The sequence below is a fragment of the Sphaeramia orbicularis genome, chromosome 20 (genome assembly GCF_902148855.1).
Source record: "Sphaeramia orbicularis chromosome 20, fSphaOr1.1, whole genome shotgun sequence".
In the NCBI taxonomy this organism is placed as follows: Eukaryota; Metazoa; Chordata; class Actinopteri; order Kurtiformes; family Apogonidae; genus Sphaeramia; species Sphaeramia orbicularis.
In genome coordinates this window covers 8,405,757-8,421,295 of record NC_043976.1, presented here as the reverse complement: position 1 = coordinate 8,421,295, position 15,539 = coordinate 8,405,757, and positions in this window count along the sequence as shown.

Sequence of the window (15,539 nt, the reverse complement as noted above, 5' to 3'; positions counted from 1 at the left end):
TTGCCATAGGGACACAGACAATGCAATCAGTTTCCATAATAGTCTACAGAGTTAAACACTTATATATATAGTGTTTTTGTTACTTAACAGAATAAATGCACAGCGTTAAAATCGGCTTTGTACTGTGAATAGAAGCATGACATTTCCTCCCCTGTAGATTAACATTCAGAAAGTCTACTTTAGATGACAGAGACTAATTAGCTCAATGAGATTCATTAGCCTTTTCACCTTAATTATGACTGTAAAACTTTCCATATGCAACAGAGCGCTGTCCACAGAGGTGATGCACATGCAGGGAACACAATGTACCGAGGGGAAATTGCATCAAAATCAGTGAACAAAAAGCCCCAACCCATCCCATTTGTGTGACACATGTGTCTGTAGGCTGAGCTGGAAAACTGAACAGAGTACAGTCACATTGTCAGAGGACACTAGATGACCAGAGTGGAAAGTTGCCATCAGCTCTTTGAAAGCCTCCCACACACAAACTCAGATGTACTCACACAGACACACACATGCAAACACATCCAGATGCATGAATACACCCAGTGCTCCTTTCAGCTCTTGCTACTGTTGACAGTAGGAGCCACTGATGACTCACCGACAGATAAGTGATCAGCCGACCCCCCCCCCCCTCCCCCTGTGAGTCCTGATCTCCATTTATCACTGTAATTGCGGTCACAGGTGGAGGCAGTGGCCCGGACCCACCTGTCGTTCTCTGTTTGCCTCTCACTGGGTAAATAAAGTTTTCATTTCATATTGAGCCTGTGTCACAGTAGAATGCAGACGTCTCCACCTCACCTCATCCTTACGGACAGAAAAGCTGAATTATTCGCCAATCTGAAGCGTGGCCCTTCATAAAACCACCGTAATTATGATAGATTGTTAATGCCATCAACTGATTGCCGTCCACGTAAACTCTAATAGCAATTTAACGACTTGCATAACAAATGGCGCCTGATTTGATGGCACATTTAAGAGCACATTAGTAATGTGGATGACAGCTGAATTAGTGCACTCTTGACAGAACCCAGACCATTTAGAGGAGGAAGAAGAGGAATATAAGGCTTTGACACAGCAGGAAAAAAGTACAGTGGCCCTTTCCTGCAAAGTAATTACAAAAAAAGGGACTCTCAAGGGGAAGCTGAGTGTTTGTGCAGCTCAGCTGTTGTTGCAAAATGTGTCTCTGGCCTAACCTGATAACAGTCGGCAGGGCTTATTTTTACTTTAGCACACATGCACTGAATCCTCCTACACATACACAGAATTTTCAAGTGGGTTACATTCATTTTGGCTTTTGTTTTCATTTGGCGCTCTAGTGTCCCTCATCAATTTTCACCCCCTCCGCACTCTGCCTGAATATTATTACACTCTGTATGTCTGGGGGCTCAGACTGTCAAAAGAAAGTGTACACAGAGCCACAACACACACAGGCTCTGCATCCAGACCTATTGCAGTCAGCCTTAGGTGTTTGCTCAGACTTTATTGGCTACTCTAGTATTAGCTCTGCATGACTTGAAATTAGGTTTTTGATATATTCTGCTTTATGAACCTGTGTATCTGACCGGACAGTCACCACGTCAAGTATATTTGCAGTTAAAGCGGGAACAAGTGGTGCCAGGCACAACAAACCCCGCCCCTTGCATGAATTTTAGCTTCATGTCATCATGTCTATGCATGTGCTGATGTCAGCGTATCAACTGCCTTTATATATGTGCAAAGTTTGAAGTAAATTGAAACAAAATTGATGTATTTATAGGCATTTGAAATTTTGCCCATTATAAGTAAATGGGAAAAAAAAACATTTAAAAATTCATTAAAAAATAGAAACTTTAACCTACTTTTCCCAAAATGTAATGACATCTATTCTGGGTCACTGGCAATTTATAAATCCAATTTGGTATGAATTCAACCAATAGTTTTGCTGCTACAGTCATTTGAAAAATTGCCCATTATAAGTATATGGCGGAAAAAAAAAAAAAAATTCATAAAAAAATTGCACTTTGACCTACTGTTCCCACAATGTAATGAGATCTATTCTGGGCCACTGGCAATCTATAAATCTAATTTGGTATGAACTGAAGCAAAAGTTTTGCTGCTAGAGGACAAACAAACAAACCGAACCAAAAACAATAACCCTTGCCACCCCTTCGGGGAATGGGGTAATAAAAACATTTCTGTATACAACACATCAAATACATGCAGCAGACATATACATATATGTTCATCTGTAGCAGAAGTTCTTAGAGATTCTACTGTATATGTCAGTAAGTGTGTTTTTTGCATCAGAATGTGAGTTTTACTGGGAGCCAGTTGTTTGTGAACATTAGCAAATGCATTTTGAAGCTATTTGTAGCTAGTTGTTAACACTGTAGAAGAGACAAAGAAAAGCACTGTAGAATTCAGGAATAATCATATGGATTTTTACAGAAATGTGACCTGGGGTTGTTTACATAGAAATCAATGCACAGGATGTTATCATGGCTGTAGGCAACCAAGACTAACTGCACTTCTGTGGCAATATTAGTCTGTGTGGAGTTGCACACTGCTATTGTTCTTTTGTTGTTTCTGTCTTTTATTGTTACATGGTTGTTGTTTTTTAAATACACAGATCATATAATGGATTGGATGGAAATCTATCTATCTATCTATCTATCTATCTATCTATCTATCTATCTATCTATCTATCTATCTATCTATCTATCTATCTATCTATCTATCTATCTATCTATCTATCTGTCTATCTGTATATTGTGGATGTAATCATGGTCCTTATTAGCCTACACATTGATTCGATTTATGCCACAAACAACGTTCCCAGTTCAACCCAGACACCAACACAGAAGCAAGTCACAATCTTATGTACCTAATATGCAATTCATACTTATTAACCCTTTCATGCATAGTGGTCACTATAGTGGACAGCTATTCTACAGCTGTTCTATTGTATATTCATGGATTTTGTTGTTTTAATTCTATATCAGCCGACACAGTGAACACTTATGCATCATCTCATACACTGTAATTCATACCATTACTGTAACTTTACTGTTCTTGATAAACCTGATCTAGAGTAACATGTTTAAGTGTAAATCAATTGCTTTTATTGTTATTAATCTGTAATTAACAGTTTTTTAAACAAAAGTTGTTGTTGTTGTTTTTTTGCATTGTATCTCCATGAATTGAGTAATGACTGGTATTAGAGTGCTAAAATGTTAGAAAACATTAGATTAGCAGCATTAAAAATATCTGGTAAAGGTTCATACTGTCTTCCACATATAATTATTGGAGGTAATTCATTTATCAGACAAACTAGTAAAGCAAGTAAACAAACGACTACCCCGGTCTGAGAAATGAATTACCTACAATAAGCATTAAAAATGTTTTTATTTCATAGTTTTCACACAATATATCAGTAAATACATGTTTATATGCTTCAGAAATTAAACGCATGGTGTCCAGCTGAGCGGACATTTTTTCCGCTCCATGAAAAATAGGTTCAGAAGAAAATTTTCTTTAGGCATGTTTTTTTCATGCCTAAAGATGAATAAAAACACTCAGGAAAAAAAAAATCTTGATTCAGGGTCTCATAATTCATGAATGAAAGGGTTAAAACTTAGTATCTGTGTGAGTTTTTCAACTATACTAAAGCTATTAAACAAACTGCAAATAACCTTCAGCTATGAGGGGGTCTCTAAAGTAAAACAGCAACAACAAAATATAATTTGATGATCTGGTGAGGTCATGTGAAATAGAACTGCAACACAGGATTGACATTAATTAGAAACTATACCAATAGTTGTTTGAGTAACTAAACAACAAATAAATAAATAAATAAATAAATAGCAGCAACTATCTAATTCTACCAACTTAATTATGAGAGGTTTGTGGTGTCATCCATCCTCTATAACTGGATATCTTTGAGTTATATTATGTATTTTGCAAAATTTTATAGTTCAAACTACTAAGCAAGGAAATAATCAACAGATAATCAACACTAGAATTTCCTGCCATAGAACTTACTGTTGCCAACAAAAATCCATAGCTTCCATTAAATCATGATTATAGATGGTACAATATATTTAGTGGCATATATTCACATTATGTCATCTCACTGTAGTGAAATATCTGCAATAATACAGTCGCGGAAAAAAAATATTAGACCACCCTTGTGTTCTTCAATGTCTTCTTCATTTTAACACCTGGTGCAGCTAAAGGTACATTTGTTTGGATAAATATAATGATAACAACAAAAAAAGCTCATAGGAGTTTAATTTAAGAGCTGATATCCAGCCATTTTCCATGTTTTCTTGATAATAACCAAAATCACTTGAGTTTTTCGGCTAAAATTTACTTGGGGGGGTCAAATGAGTGGCCATTTTTGTCAAAAAAAAAAAAAAAAAGTTGTAAGAAATGGATAGAACTGTGTTGAAATAATGCTAATACATTTGTGCACAGACTACTGATATTATGTGACAGTGGAAGCTATATTTTCAGAAATATTGGATTTTGAATAGCACGTGTATGTGAAAACTTCTGCTGGTGGACGGACGTGACATTACCCATGATGCTCTGGTCAGTACCAGTACTTTATTAGTAATAAACTCATATACTTGCTATTGCTAATTCTCCTCTTATTCATAAATGTTAGTATTGTGGATCTAAAACAATAACAGCTGACACAAAAACACAAAATGTGTCAGTGGACGGATGTGACATGGTTGTTCCAGATCCCATCATACTGATGCTCTGCAGCCATGTCACCGTTTCCACAAATGATCCCTGTGCAAAAACTAGAATCATAATTATTTATTGTATAGTTTATCATCATACTAAAGAGTAAATAACAATATAGAATTGTTATTTCTTTATAAAAATGCTTGTTATTAGAAAACTGTTGATTTAAAAAGTGACGTGTGACATTCTTAATGTATGTATTGTTGTAACATAAGCAGGATGGATCAGCACCATACTCCATATTGAACCTGTAAAAATAAAACATGTGATATGTAGTATATAATCTTGTAAGAAAAATTGGGGAATCTAAAAGAATAGAATATTTGTTTTTCAGGTAAATTCAGTTAAAATATAACTTGGCCATTTGTGACATGAAAATATAGCATTAATTGTGATGAAATTGGACATTTTTGACCTGAAAACATAGTTCATATGACCATCAACATGTTGCAACAGAACTGAAATCCTGTAAATTTGCATAACTCTCATTTACCAACACAGAGTTCCTTTGGGGATTCACTTATATTGATTTCTTATGCACAAAGACATAAATAAGACCTCTAAGCAAATTTTAGCCGTCTTACATCAATATCTATGGCATTGTACTGACAAAAACAGTGTTTTTAGGCATTCCATGTTTTCTTTTCTGTCTGTTTTAGTCACATGATACACACAGGAGTTAGTACTTGATTGCATAACCATTGTTTTTGATGACTTTTGATGGTCTGATAATTTTTTCCACTACTGTATATAGTAACATTAACTAAAGACACGATACCACTAGTGAAATAATAAATTTGCTTGAAAACTGTTGGAAACATTTGCTATAAATACAGAAATCAAAAAAATATATACCTCAGGCCTGTCGTTTTTAGATATTTCAATGCATAAATGTTACATATTGTACCTTTAAGGTGTGTACTTAACAGCTAAGACTCATACAAGCTGAGACAGGAGAATTATTTTTATACCCCGTATCCTCCTTCCATCTGTACACCTCCGACAACACTGGCTCGACATTTGTTATCTGCCTGTGCCACCGCTCCCTCTAATCCCCCACTCCTTCCATTCCCTGCCATGTGATGGTGCCTCTATTTTCCTCCAAAAAGCTGACACAGTTCATTTCCCTCCACCACACAAAACACATCTCTATGGTTACTGAGTAATTTGGTACTTTACGGGTTTGACACAGGCACAAGCTGAATGACGCACATGCTGTGTTGTCAGTTTATGCTGTCATCAGTTCATGAACACACACACATGCAGAGCACCACCAAAGCTGATTGAAGGAGCTGCAATTGGAAATAAGTGCTGGGGCTGTTTGTGTAAGTGGATGACAAATCATGTGACTGGGAATTTATTGGTTCACTCATTTTCTGGCATCTTCCTGGGCTCGAATGCGTCAAAATGAGGTGACTCCCTACATGCACATGCAGTACAAGCAACATCTACAGCTTTTTATGGGATTGGGGCTTTGAAAATAGTGTTTATGCAAATTAACTAACATAGTGTGTCAGTGTTTGCATGTTTAGAAACTGCAAACCATTTGTGTTACTTATCTAACCATTATCGTGACATTTCCCAGGTGACAAAAACATTACACTCACATTTCTGACAGTCTGGCTAATCCTGCAGATTGTGTTGTTTTCCCATGCTTTACAGACCCTTAAATGAACATGAAGCTGTACTGTAAGTGTTTGCATGCTTGGTAATGTCGACTGGGGGAGGAGCAAAGCCAGGCATGCATACCCTGTAGGGCCATGGTTAACTAGTATAAGAAGTTAATTCTAAGAGACAGCTCCCTATCGGGTCAAAAGTAAGCCTTAGTAGTGGTTGAGATGTCACAGCAAATATGTCACAGACATGGGATAACAGCAGGGAATGTGCTGAGTCGGGTTTCCTTATCCACTTACATTTATGGCGAGAGGCTGAGCCAAACCTTTTTCCCTCTGTCTCATCCGCTGCCTCTCACCACGGTTAAGGGGGGGTCCCAGTCAGTGAGACAAAAAGAGGACATTTAAAGCAAAAACACTGCACATACCCTGAAAATGAAGGAGCAAGACTTGTTTTCCTTTATGTATGGGAGGTGATGATGGTGTGCATCAGAAAATAGGTCTTAGCTGATTAATTAATGGATAACCGCCTCTCTTCCCAAAAGTTTACACTGAAAAAAAAAACAAAACAAAAAAAACTTTCTCTGACTTTATTAGAAACCACGTAACTTTCAGATCTAAGTCAAAGTAATAACATCCTAAACAAGAGGTGCCAGGCACAACAAACCCCACCCCTTGCATATATTGTAACTTATTTTGGTATCAATCCAGCTGATGTCCACATGTCTATGCATGTGCATATCAGCATATCAATTATGAATGAATGAATGAATGAATGTTTATTTCAGTTAAATACAAATACAAAACATATACATATATTTAAAAAAACAACAACAACAAAACAAAACACATACATATTAAAAAACAAGCAAACATAAAATTAACACATTTTGTAACTGAAAAAGGCAGAAGCTGAAGCCGGAGGCTTATTTCTGCTTCTCCTATTCACATCCTTAATTCACGTCGACACCCGTAGTTGCAGCAGATAAATACTTAAACACAAATGATACTACATTCAGTGTTATAAATCATTTTGTAATCATATTACTTTCATACCCCTTCAGAATTTGACAAATTAAATTCTTTTTGAAACTCAACAGTGAGCCACACAATTTCACTTCATCCTTCAGTTCGTTCCATAGCTTGACACCAATAACTGAAACACTGTGATATTTAACGTTTGTTCTTACTTTACCTTTTTCAAACACAAACATCCCTCTTAAATTATAATGTCCTTCTCTTAACTTAAAAATTTTCTGAATACAAAAAGGAAGGTTTTTACTTTTAACGCGAAACATAAATTCCATTATTTTTAAATATACAATATCAAAAAATTTTAGTAAACCAGATTCTACAAAAAGTGGATTACTTGATTGGAGATAACCAGCTTTGTTTATGACTCTAATAGCTTTTTTTGGAGTTTAATTATCGGGTCTAAATTAGTTTTATACACATTGCCCCATATTTCCACACAGTATGACATATATGGCATTACAAGTGAACTGTACAACATATGCAAACATTTTTTGCTTAACAAGTCGCGAGTTTTATAAAGAATCGCAACAGCCTTGGACATTTTGCGTTTGATATATTCTATTTGTGGTTTCCAACAGAGTTTATGGTCAATAATCACTCCCAAAAATTTTTATCTCTTCATATGTACCAAGTTTGAGGTAAATTGAAACAAAAATGATGTTTTTATAGACATTTGAAATTTCACCCATTATAAGTAAAAGGGAGAAGAAAAAAGATTTTAAAAATTCATAAAAAATCTTAACTTTGACCTAATTTTCCCAAAATGTAATCACTTCTATTTTGGGCGACTGGCAATCTATAAACCCAATTTGGTATGAATTCAACTAATAATTTTGCTGCCACAGACATGTGAAATTTTGCCCATTATAAGTAAATGGGGAAAAAAAAAAAAATTCATGAAAAATTTAAACTTGGACGTACTTTTCCCAAAATGTAATCACTTCTATTCTGGGTCACTGACAATCTATAAACCAAATTTGGTATGAATTCACCAAACAGTTTTGCTGCTACAGACAGTTGAAATTTCACCTATTATAAGTAAATGGGGAAAAAAAGATTTTAAAAATTTCTACAAAATTTGAACTTTGACCTACTTTTCCCAAAACACAATCAAATCTATTCTGGGTCACTGGCAATCTATAAACCAAATTTGGTATGAATTCAACCAATTTGTTTGCTGCTAGAGTGTTAACAAATAAATAAGCCAACAAACTGAACTAAAATCAATACCTCTTGCCTCCCCTTTGGGGGGTGGGGTAATAAAAAAGCCTGAATCCTAATAATTCATGGAAAAAATTGGAACTAAAGATAATATGTGAAATGAGATGATTTTACAGACCTTTTGAGCTTTTATTTCCTCTAAAGTCAGTATTACTAGTTCAGATGCCCACTTTTAACTTCTGCCCATAGTGATAGAAGACAAATGTCCAATAAACACAGACCAAATGTCAAATACACTGATCGGTATAACATTATGAAAACTAATATGTGAAGTGGTGATAATACTGAATATGTTCTCTCATGTGGGATAAATTACGCAGTAAGTGAACATTATGTCCTAAAACATGAATGTGTTGAAAGCAGCAAAAATGGGCAAGCAACAACTGGGTCAAGTGTTTAGTACTTCCTATAAGTTGTCGAAGGAAGGACAAATGAATCTCCAAGTCGGATTAAGCATCTGTGGGATGAGCTTGAGAAAAACATCAGATCCCTCATGTCTCAACATACAAGACCCTGAGGATCTGCTGCTGACACGTCACATACCTTCAGAGGCCTTTTGGAGTCCATGTGTCAGGTCAGAGCTGCTATACAACATTTAGCAGGTCATGTGATACATTTTCACAGATATCCACCCGGGTTCAGATCTTGTTGTGCATGTTCTCGGTACTAACCACTGCAGATTGAGAACATACCATAAGACCTGCAGATTTGGAGATGCTCTAACTGATTTAGTCATCACAGTTTGGTCCTTGTCAGTCGCCCATTTAGTTGCTTCCAACAGCAGATTTCAAAGTATAAATGTTTATCCTCACTCAGTGAAAAGTGCCACTGGAACAAAAATAATCAACATTATTATAACTTTATTTCATCTGCCAGTCATCATATTGTTATTGTGGAAATATTTTCAAAGCTGTTTTGTGTTTGTTTTCATTTCTAACCTCTCCTGCACAATGTTCAAGCTTTCTTTTCTAAATTCATATTGTCTTTTTTGATAGACTGAAGTATTTATTTCAAAAATGAATGTAAAAAAAAAAGAAAAATAAACAAACAGACAAAACATTTAAATATAAGACATAAAATACATATTTGAAAAGGAGTGAGAAGAATTATAAGTTATAAACTCTCACCCCTGTCCTTAAATCATTAATAACAATAATAAGCCTCCTAGTCTAAACATATCTACACTCTAATGCCTGATACTTATTGTTGAATAATTTTGTTCCTGACTTTATATTATTACGTATAAATATAAGTATAATTTACATTTACCCATAACACAATAACACATATATATATATACATAAAGTGTACAGGGTGTATCAGAAAAAAGCAGACTCTCAGAAAAAACAACATAAAACCAAAATGTGAAGACATTTTGAAAATCTGGTCATATGTGTTTATGGACCATGTAATTCTCCTTTGATTGACACCAGTGTCCTGGGTCAGTTTTCATGCTTCGGTGAACAACGCTAATTTGAATTGTGCAAAATAAAAGTCTTTTGCTCATAGAAGTGTAAGGGTTATTATGAGATCTGTCACCATGGATGACAAGTTCCATTGGTCTCTTACTTGCATGCATAAAACAGGAAAAAAAATAATTATATGTTAACCCCCTACCACTGATACAAAGACTTCACAATAATGACAGGTTTGAGTCTATCATGTCAACATCAACGTCAGCCAGACCGCTCTTTGTTGACATTTCATCTGGTTCCACTCATACAGTACTTGGACATCTGGATGAAAAGGAAGGCCAACGTACAGAACATGCACAAATTTATATCCATGAATTATACAGTTTTGAGGCCAACATTACCAGTGGCTGTTGGTCTGTTTCTAACAAATGAAATTACCAAGAGGGAACACCCAGATGATGCAATTAAATTAACCTGTTTAACCCTGACCATATTTTCAGGGGAAAAACGCCTAAAAAGACATACCCAAAGTAAATGAAGAATTACTTCACAATAATAAGGTTCATATGGATGTTCTTGGCATCTATGGACATTTAGAGACCTCACAGAATCTATTCCCATTGTCTAAAATATTGTATCTATTACTATGCCTGAGTAAACTGTAACAAACTAAAAGAGAAATTAGAATTTTTTATCCTCGCCTGTTTTTTTTTTTCGGCTGGATTGACGATGATATGCATAAATTAATTGTTTGTGTTGGGAGATTTTTAATAGCGTATATTTCACCCCACAAAGATTAAAAATCATGTTTGAACATTAAAGTTTGTACTAAAATACACTTTTGATGTACTTTTATTAACATTAGGGTCTAAACTTTGAGCAAAAGTTGAAAAAAACATCCATTGTCCTGATTTATTATATTTTTATAGTAGATGAATATTAATCTAATTTTTTAGTCCTATCAGCCCGCCCACAGGCTGACAGGGCTAAAGGGGTTAAGTGTGCTGACTGAAATGTTTAAATTTCCAATAGTCAGCTCAAAACAAGCTTAAAGAATCCTCACTAACAGCATTAACCCCTTGCCTTTGGCATGATAGACTCAAACCTGTCATTATTGTGAAGTCTTTCTATCATTGGTAGGGGGTTAACATGTAATTATTTTTTTCCTGTTTTATGCATGCAAGTAAATGACCAATGGAACTTGTCATCCATGGTGACAGATCTCATATTAACCCTTACACTTCCATGAGCAAAAGACTTTTATTTTACACAATTCAAATTAGCGTTGTTCACTGAAGGATGAAAAGTGACCCAGGACACGGGTGCCAGTCAAAGGAGAATGACATGGTCCATAAACACATACGACCAGATTTTCAAAATGTCTTCGCGTTTTGGTTTTATGTTGTTTTTTCCAAGAGTCTACTTTTTTCTGATACACCCTATATAGTGTATGTACATATATATGTGTTATTGTGTTATGGGTAAATGTAAATTTTACTTACTCATTCATTTTCTGAACCCGCTTTATCCTCACTAGGGTCACGGGGGTCGCTTGGAGCCTATCCCAGCTACATAGGGGCAAAGGCGGGGTACACCCTGGACATTTTGCCAGTTCATCGCAGGGCTGAACATATAGAGACAAACAATCACTCTCACACCTATGGGCAATTTAGATTAACCAATTAACCTATTAGTGCATGTCTTTGGATTGTGGGAGGAAGCTGGAGTACCCAGAGAGAACCAACGCAGACACGGGGAGAACATGCAAACTCCACACAGTAAGGTCCCACCCCCCGTCGACTGGTGTTGGAATCGAACCCAGGACCTTCTTGCTGTGAGGCACGAGTGCTAACCACTGCACCACCGTGTCACAGTTACTTATATTTCTGCATTTATAAAGTCAGGAACAAAATTATTCAACAATAAGTATTAAGCATTAGAGTGTAGATATGTTTAAACTAGGAGGCTTATTATTGTTATTAACCCTTTCATGCATGAATTGTGAGAACCTGAGTCAAGATTTATTTTTTGAGTGTTTTTATTCCTCTTTAGCCATGAAAAAAACAATGTGATTGAGTTTTTTTTTTTTTCCTATGGAGTTACAAAAATATCCATGCATTTAATTTTTGAAGTAAAGAAACATGTGTTTAAAACCAAATATCAGAAAGTGATATGAAAACAATGAAATAAACACATTTTTAATGCTGCTAATCTGATGTCGTCTCACATTTTAACATATTCTAATGCTAGTAATTACTCACTTCATGGAGATAATATGCAAAAAAAAAAACTTTTTGTCTAACAAATAACAATTGATTTACACGCAAACATCTTTGTGCAGATCAGGTTTATCAAGAACAGCACAGTTACAGTAATGGTATGAATGTCAGTGTATGGGATGATGCATAAGTGTCCACTGTGTTGGCTGATATGGAACTAAAACAACAAAACTCATGAATATACAAGAGAACAGCTGTAGAATAACCGTCCACTGTAGTGACCTATGCATGAAAGGGTTAATGATCTAAGGACAGGGGTGGGAGTTTATAAGTTATACTTCTTCTCACTCCTTTTCGAATATGTATTTTATGTCTTATGTTTAAATGTTTTGTCTGTTTGTTTATTTTTCTTTTTTTTTTTACATTCATATTTGAAAAAAATACTTCAGTCTATCAAAAAAGACAAGATGAATTTGGAAATGAAAGCTTAGATATTGTGCAGGAGAGGTTAGAAATGAAAACAAACACAAAACGGCTTTGAAAATATTTCCACAATAACAATATGATGACTGACAGATGAAGTAAAGTTATAATAATGTTGATTATTTTTGTTACACTGGCACTTTTCACTGACTTTTTCTGATACACCCTATATATACAGAAATAGACACATCCATAGGAACTTAATGTGATTGAAATAAAATCTTTGCTTTTTGTGTCATAGCGAAAGCAGCGAACCTTTAATTAACACTGGCTGTGCATGTGCCTTCAGGACACATTGGACAGAAAAACATTGCTTTCAAACGATATTAGAAAAGAAATGCAGTCATCATCCACCCCACTTTATTGAAGATACAACAACCGAATTAATTAAAGCACCCGAGGGATTAACAGATAATGGATGATATCTAAATAAGCAGTCTAGCGCTGAAATGTTGCAAGCCTTGGACGTTTATAAAGCTATGATAAGAGCTGGCATAGATAAAAGAAGGTCATATTTTAGGTTAGGAGAGTCTCAGCAGCAGATGGATGCAGACTTGACATCAGCAGGGTCATCCTGACAGCTGAGCAATATGTGCTATCTGTCTGGTGTGGCCAGTTCCTCGTCCCTGCAGAACGGCAATTAGTACAAGATATAAAACAGGACACTGTCTTCACCTCCTTATCGGACGTGTATCCTATTTGCCTCGTCTTTTGCTCTTTTGTCACTAGAAAATCAGTACAAATGGAGGTGGCGAATTGATTTTTCTTCTCTTGTTTAACTACAGGCAGCTTATATGTCACAGTGGTTTCCTACAGGGTCAACACTTAAGCGTGACACAAAAAGTTTACATTTGTCTTCAAGTAGTTAACAGTTAAAGCTGCAGTGCTTGATAGTTTATTGGTGTTACTGGACAAAAGTTCCATAATGACCTTTCAGCATATTTTAATTCACCTGATCTGACATAAAACTTCTGTATCTACTCCTTTCCTGTTTTCAAGATGTGGAAAATCTGCTCCCACACAACAAATTATTTGGTTCTTAGTAAGATAAACAAAAAAAAAAAAAAAAAATTTAGAAGTGTTAGAGAATTTATCTTGTTTTAAGAGTTAATTTCTTATTTTAACCCTTTCATGCACGAATTATGAGAACCTCAATCAACATTTATTTCCTGAGTGTTTTTATTCCTCTTTAGGCATGAAAAAAACAATGTGACTGAAAATTTTCTTATGAACCTATTTTTCATGGAATTAAAAAAATGTCAGCTTGACACCATGTGTTTAATTTTGGAAGCAAAGAAACATGGATTTACTGATATATCATGTGAAAACTATGAAATAAAAACCTTTTTAATGCTGCTAATCTGCTGTTTTCTCACATTTTAACATACTCTGAGTCATTACTCACTTCATGGAAATAATATGCAAAAAAAAAAAAAAAACAACTTTTTTGTAAAAAAAAAAACAAAAACAAAAAAAAAAACAGTCAATTGCAGTTTAGTAACAATAACAAGCAATCAATTTTTATGTTTTTGTTTAGTTTAGTTTATTTTGAATATGCAACAAGACAAAGTAATCTTACTTAGTCCTTAGGAAAAAAACAGGTAGTAAGAGGTCATGGAAGAAAACAAAAAAACAAAAACAAAACTTATACATATACATGACTTCATTTGCACATTCTAAAAGGAGTGGAGGAAGTATAATTTATTTAATTCCACTCCTTCAACACTCAAACATGTTACTGCAGATCAGGTTTATCAAGAACAGCAAAGTTACACTAATGGTATGAATTACAGTGTATGGGATGATGTATAAGTGTCCACTGTGTTGACTGATATGGAACTAAAACAATAAAATCCATGAATATATAAGAGAACAGCTGGAGAATAAGTGTCCACTGTAGTGACCACTATGCATGAAAGGGTTAAGTACTCATACATCTACAGACATGCTTATTTCTGGATTTAACAATCTATTCTACCTTTAATAATCTTGTCAAGTGAAAGGCTCTCGCTGCATGGACAGATAATTCACTTGTTTTGAGCACCTTTTTCCTCAGATTGTGTTTTTATCTTGTTTTTAGACACCTCTTTTTTGCAGTGTGCATTTTGGAAGTTACTGTAGCAGCAGTAGAAAAACAGAAGGAAAGCTCTGAAAAGCCAAAGACTGCACTGACATACTAATTGGTTTATTGTAGATGTCACCATGGGTGTAGATAACTGACACCATCACTATTGTCAGTAAATGACTCCCATTCAGCACAAAACAGCCTCCAACATAAGCTCCACTTAAGTGTTTCAAATTAGAGGTTAAAGGTTAAGTCACTTTACTATCCCCACAGGAACATTCAGTTTCTGCATTATACCCATCTTAACACAAATAGCATTTAGGATAAGCATTACTTTGCTGACCAGGCATAGGGCGCCCCCCCATAGGGTAGGGCATTGTTTTTGGTTCGGTTTGTTTCTTTGTTTCCTTGTTTGTTTGTTAACACTCTAGCAGCAAAACTACAGGTTCAATTCATACCAAATTTGGTTTATAAATTGCCAGTGACCCAGAATAGATGTCATTACATTTTGGGAAAAGTAGGTCAAACTTCACATTTTTTATGAATTTTTCAAATCTTTTTTTCCCCATTTACTTATAATAGGTGAAATTTCAAATGTTTGTTGCAGCAAAACTATTGGTTGAATTCATACCAACTTTAGTTTATGGATTGCCAGTGACCCAGAATAGATGTGGGTACATTTTGGGAAAAGAAGGTCAAAGTTCAGATTTTTATTAATCTTTTTTAATCTTTATTTTTTCCATTGACTTAC